This window comes from Schistocerca gregaria, chromosome X, assembly GCF_023897955.1.
Source record: "Schistocerca gregaria isolate iqSchGreg1 chromosome X, iqSchGreg1.2, whole genome shotgun sequence".
NCBI classification, from domain to species: domain Eukaryota; kingdom Metazoa; phylum Arthropoda; class Insecta; order Orthoptera; family Acrididae; genus Schistocerca; species Schistocerca gregaria.
The window spans coordinates 345,756,335-345,762,416 of NC_064931.1; the positions used below are offsets into that span (position 1 = coordinate 345,756,335).

Here is a 6,082-nt window from a genome sequence, read left to right on the forward strand (position 1 = left end):
AGAGTGCATCTGCACAGAATGACTATTAATTGCCGTTAAGGTGCTTGTACTTGTGTGTGTGGTGTCTGTTCTTTCAGATATGGTCAAAAGAACAGACATCATTTATTTCTGATCCTGTAGCCACATGTATACATAATGAAACTGAATATGAGCCTCAACAGCAACTAAAGATCATTCAGTGCAGATGCACTCTTCACTGGACCTCTTGCAGGAATCAGTGTGAGGCTGTGAGCAATGAGGGTAATGGAAAGGGAAGGCTATAGATGTAGCGTGCAATAAGCTGGGATTCTGTGTTGGATGTGAAGCATACTTGGATAACAGAAATAGTTAAGATGACCGAGTGCATAAAGTGTGTAATTAGGGTTCGAGACCCAGCCCAGCAGCACAAATATTCCCTTGTTGGCATGGAATTTATTTCATTGCCCTATTCAGTATTTCAATTTCATCATTAATTAATAATTTCATTTCTGACAACAGGAATTTGAAAGTGTGTGTGTTTGGGTGGGTGGGTGGGGGGTGTATCCGTAAGAACCCCACATTTAATAAATCCTTTGGCAGCCCACAATGAGGCAAAGCAATAGTTAACCATCAGAATTTCTAGTTGTAGGTGTTGTTATCTCATATAATATGTTGGAAACAACAGGCAAAGGTGGTTTAACCTACAATTGTTTTTAAATTTGTATCAGAAAATGACATGTCTAGGTTAAAATATGCACATACAGATAGGTTTGTTACACGAAATCTTCATATCTGTAACATGAGAAATATTTAAAATGTTTTTAGCAGCAGCTGAAGATTACATATTACACTTGTAGGCCCTCAACATTGGTAACTGGTTTACAATAAAACTATTACAAGTGATCCTTTGATGGATTTTTTGTCAGATATCGAATGCCTGCTTTATATTTTTGATAGCATGTGCTACAGGGGAGTGGATCAAGAAACTTTAGTTTTGGTTGGTTGGTTGCATCAAGATGAAATGTGTAGCTACTAAGTAAAAGTGAGTTTCAAATGAGATACATTACATTTAATGCTGAAAGATATTCTGAAATACAGTCATAATAAAGCAAAAATGTCTTTCTCAATTATGATTAAGGACTCATCATTTTGGAGCAATAACAGAATAAAATGCAAGAAACAGAAATTGAATTACTTTTTGTTTGAAAAATGGGTGAGGACTATGAATCTTTATTTCAAGAAAGGTTGAAGTTCAAGGATTGTGGGAATCTATATTTGTGTGACCACAACATAAAAATAAAATTATGAACAAATTTAGAAAGTGTTTCATGTCTTATTTTGTAAATCATGTCCACCTCCCGTCATTGTAGAGCTCTTTGTTGTGTCTTTGAGGAATGGGGACCTACACGTATGCTGACACTGCCTAATGTTCTCCCACACGCCAACATCATTTGAAAGACTCTCTTGAGTAGGTTATCAAAGTAGTCCTCAAAAGGTTGGTTTGAACATCACAGTACTTAACAAAGCATGGTCTTGTCAGCCCTTTCCTTCCTCTGGCTTTAAAACTGACTTACTCAACTTGTAATTAGACAACCTACAGTTTAAAGAGGCCCCTGAACCACAGCGCTGCTCGACATTTCTCTCACACACAAATCATTCCCAGAGGTGAAATAAGTGATAAGTGACTGAAAAAATCTTGAACCATTGAGGAATTGAACCTTAGACCTTCGGATTGGTTGTATGACACTTACCCACTGAGCATTAAGGGTCACATACGGTCGACTGAATTTAAGTCTGCCATGATTGTTTTCAATGTGTGCACACTGATGTTATTGTTCAAAAAGTGAATAATACGACACCTTTCCTGAAGAAAGAAAGCATGACTGACAGCTTTAATTCTTGAAAAAAAAAATGTGTGTTCCTCAGAGTACTTCCAGGAATAAATTTCAGATTTCAGTTTTCTTCTCCTTCTTCTTCATTCTGGTTGTTGACCAAGCCAGACTTCCACTTCATGATGCAAACATGTGATTTGAGGAAGAGTTTTTGACAGATTATACTTTAAAGTCACAGAAGCCTTTAACAGTTGTTTATGTACTGGAAACAGAATGCTATGCACCTTCCTCAAAGACAAGAACCATTGCATTATTTTCTTGAAGGCTTGCTGTACTGCAAATCACCTGCAAAAGTAAGTATCAGCAGTCAGCATTCAATATCTTGATGAATTTGGGGTTTCTGCCCAAATTTATAGCTGACAAGAATGGATTCTCTGAAGACTAAAATGGGTCACTTTTGACACCTAACAGTTGCTTTAGGCCTCCCTGCATTATGACAAGTGATCAGGTGACACACCAACCATTGATGATCATAATTACATAAAATAAGTTGAACACTCTGTCCAGTTTCTCACTACTTCATTTTTATATAGCTGTGGATGCAATTCATACAAAAGTTTCATCATATCACTCACTGAAAAGATGTACAGGGTTGCGATTCCAGCCAGATGTTGCTAAAAGGCATTTCCAGATGACTAGACTGTTCAATAATTCCCAACGCAACACAATTTTAATGAACAACCACCAATAATTTTTTTTAGTGAAACTACTGATTTTCTCAGCTGCTCTAAAATTGAACAGCCTTTGAGGAAAATCATACTTCTGTAAAGATGACACACTGAGTTGCAGACAGGCACAATGAAAAACCTGTTACACACTTACGTTTCAGCCAAATCTTTCTTCATAAAAGGGAAGGGCGGGTGGGTGGGCACATGCATGCACACAAAAACAAAACAGGCACATCTCACATCTCGTGCATATATAACTGCTATCTCTGGCCACTTTAGTTAGCTAGACTGCAAGAGTTTCATTGAACGAAAGCAACAATTGCAGTTCAGGTAAAGCAGCCAGAGGTAGTGGCCATGTGTGCCTAACGAGTGCCTGTGTGTGTGTGGGGGGGGGGGGTTGTGTGTCTGCATCCCTTCCTTTTATGAAGAAAAGTTTTGGCCGAAAGCTAAGTATGTAACAGTCTTTTTACTGCGCCTGTCTGCAACTCAAAGAGTCATCCTTACAATTAATAGCAATCTATCTTTTGTATAATTGTTGATATTCCAACCTGGACTTCCTATTTTTTGTATCACATTCTTTCTAGTTTCAGCTATCATGTCTAGCACAGAACACTAACATATGACTAAAATCCTGTATATTCTCTTTAAGAAAATCATATTGAAGCCATTTGGGAAATTTAACAAACATTAAATGGCGATTCATGAACAAAACTATCATTTACTGGTATGATCTAATTCTTTCTTAGATTAAATAGATCTCTTGAAACCTGATACAATCTGGATGCATAAACCTGAAATTGAAAATCCATCTAAGCACGAAAGATAAACTCAAAATTACTTTAAAGCAGGGAAAATCCTGCTTATTATGAAGCATGTATTCAGTAATCATGTTTAACCAAACCACATTAAGCAAAAGGTAACAAAACAAATCCAACTGCAAAGTTATTTATACTGTTAGAGGATGATATGAAGAGTAGTTTTTAAGGGAGGTGAGGAAATGTAGTTTGTAGACAAAAACAACACACACACACACACACACACACACACACACACACACACACACACAACTAAACCAAATATAAACTCTTACCTGGACCCTTGTTACGTACAGAAGCTAATGCATGAAAACAATTGTAATTCATTGTTATTTAAAGAAATCTTATAGATACTCCAAATTAGAACTGTAATCATTGATTTTAGTTTTGACAGCTACTGCTAAATATAATGATGGCTTGCATATGTCAAACTAAACACAACTACTTTGTGTTAGATGTCCCCTCACTAAAAAACCACAGTCCCAAACACATTACATGGCAGGATTAGCAATATTTATACAGTTCTGAGCATTCTACTGAACTCACTAAGGCGAATAGCACCATAAGGGTTGCAAAGGACTGTCCCCAGAAATATTTTCAAGTTAACAATAGAGCTGAAAATGTTACGTAACCCACAGTGGTGCACAAGCAAAAACTAAAATCAACTGTAATCTGAGAGTATTCTTGCAGGGCTGTCTTAAAATAATGTCTGTGGCTCTGTTGTGAGGCATGTAAATAGCTACTTGCTGAAAAAAGTGTATATTCACTTAGGATAGTCAGACTTACAAAGACACAATCATCACTGTTTAATAATTATTGTTCCAAAACTACAAAAGAGGAAAATTAAAGCTCAACAACTCCAAGTCATTATAAATGAAGATCTAATTCAGCTGAATAATTAAGGAGAATGGAAGAGGCAATAGTCTGCTGACAAAACCAGGCTGTCATCCAATTGACTTGTTCTAGTACACATTTGAAAATCTTAATCGAAATCACGTGTCATCTTAAAGGAAAGTCCACTGTATTAACGATTGTCACACACTATGTACAGTGAACTTAGAATGCACATTTAAAATGTATGACTGCATGCAGAAACAAACAACTGACTAAGAAGGGACTACAAATCCTAATTAGTGCATACTGAAGCTCCATGTGAAAAAGTAATTGTAAACATGGGAATTTTAAAATTCACATGTGAGAACATATGAGAATTATCAACAAAAGATGTAAGAACAAAAGACGTAATAACAAAAGACATAAGAACAAAATATGTAAAAATACCAAGAACGACATAGTCCTTAGCTGTAACCAAATAATTCTTTGAAGCATTCATCAATAAGGAAATAAGAAATCACATGGCACTATCTGCTCAACAGGAAACCTGACAAGTGCACTGTACGCAGTTTAAAGGACAAACAGTTTCTCACGCAGTCAGTGATTCAGGTCTTAATATGTGAGGATCTGAGATTATGGTAAGCTCACACACGGTTCACTGAAGAGAAAGATCTTCCTATTATAAATAAAGAATTTTATATGGCACCAAGTTATTTAACAGCCCAGCATGTTATCAGTATCTCAGTCTCACTGAGGATATAAGATGCAAAATTTCTTCTTCTGAAACTCATGTAAAAAATATTGTAACATTTATTTATTTATTTTTTAATCAATAACAGTGAAACATCAAAAGGACTAAAGACGGAATGTCTGGAATTTCTTACGATGCTCCTGCACTGTTAAAGATTTTCTTCACCACTCATCTATATACAAGTATGTATTTAAAATGATGTACTTAGCCTCAAGACAATGTTCTCTTATTATTTATTTATATTTTATTGAACACATTCCGTATTGAATAACTCCTTTTTCAGACAGATTCTAAGAGAAGTTTCAAACAACATTCTAGTTAGCAAACCAATGGTATGTCAGTAACTTTTTCAAAAAATATTGACTGAAATTTCCTAATCACCTGCTCAGAGAAACTTAAATAACTGTCTCAAGAAAAAGAATTCATTGACCTATCATTACAGACAGAATGGGAGTGCATGTGTGTACACATACATATATTCCTCAGTGTGAAAATGAGAACAAATTCATGGTTTCTGTAATCTTTTAAAATGAAAATACTAATGTAGGACGAGGCTTCAACTTGTCACCTATACAAACAAATACGTACCTTTACATATTGATGTCAGAGATAAAGCATCGTGCGAGGTCATATTAGAATCCTTTACAGAAAATTTGCTCGAACAGCTTGTTTAAGAACCAAATAACTCTGCGAAAAAGGAAATCAGAGAACATTAGACTTAATCGCGGTGAATAAATAAGAAAATCCCTAAGTACGAGGGAGAAACTAGCAGTAATCACAATGAGTAACAGTAACATAAGTCATGTTATTACAGAACTTAAGAAAAAAGGAACTGTATCAGCAGAGGTACTGTACGTGCTGAAGGATTCTGAACAGATAAGAAACAGGTAAGTAAAATGGCAAGTTGAAATAACTGAGAAATGTAAAAGCCTTTTCCAGGAGGCATGCATATATGCCAAGCACATTAAAAAGAAAACACATACATTGGTTGTCAAATTCTTTGCAACAATGTGAACAGAATGAAGGAGATGACAACATGCCCATTAAAATATTCTTCATAACAATTTTGTACACGTCACAGACCAGACAATGAGCTCCCAAGTAAAAGATTTCCCTAAATAAAAGTTATACATTACAGCATAAAAAAAAACCACACACACACAC

At 35.7% G+C, this 6,082-nt stretch overlaps 1 protein-coding gene across 5 annotated transcripts in view; it reads right to left on the reverse strand.

The window, feature by feature from the left end:
* LOC126299084 (serine-rich adhesin for platelets-like) overlaps positions 1 to 6,082 on the reverse strand; it is a 197,311-nt gene that overhangs the window by 96,769 nt on the left and 94,460 nt on the right. For 2 of the 5 annotated variants that reach the window (XM_049990756.1, XM_049990757.1), the window contains exon 2: positions 5,507 to 5,605. The exons of the other annotated variants lie outside the window; for them this stretch is intronic. The gene's annotated coding sequence lies outside the window, so the exon portion shown is untranslated. The remainder of the gene's footprint in view (positions 1 to 5,506; positions 5,606 to 6,082) is intronic. 5 annotated transcript variants of the gene reach the window in all.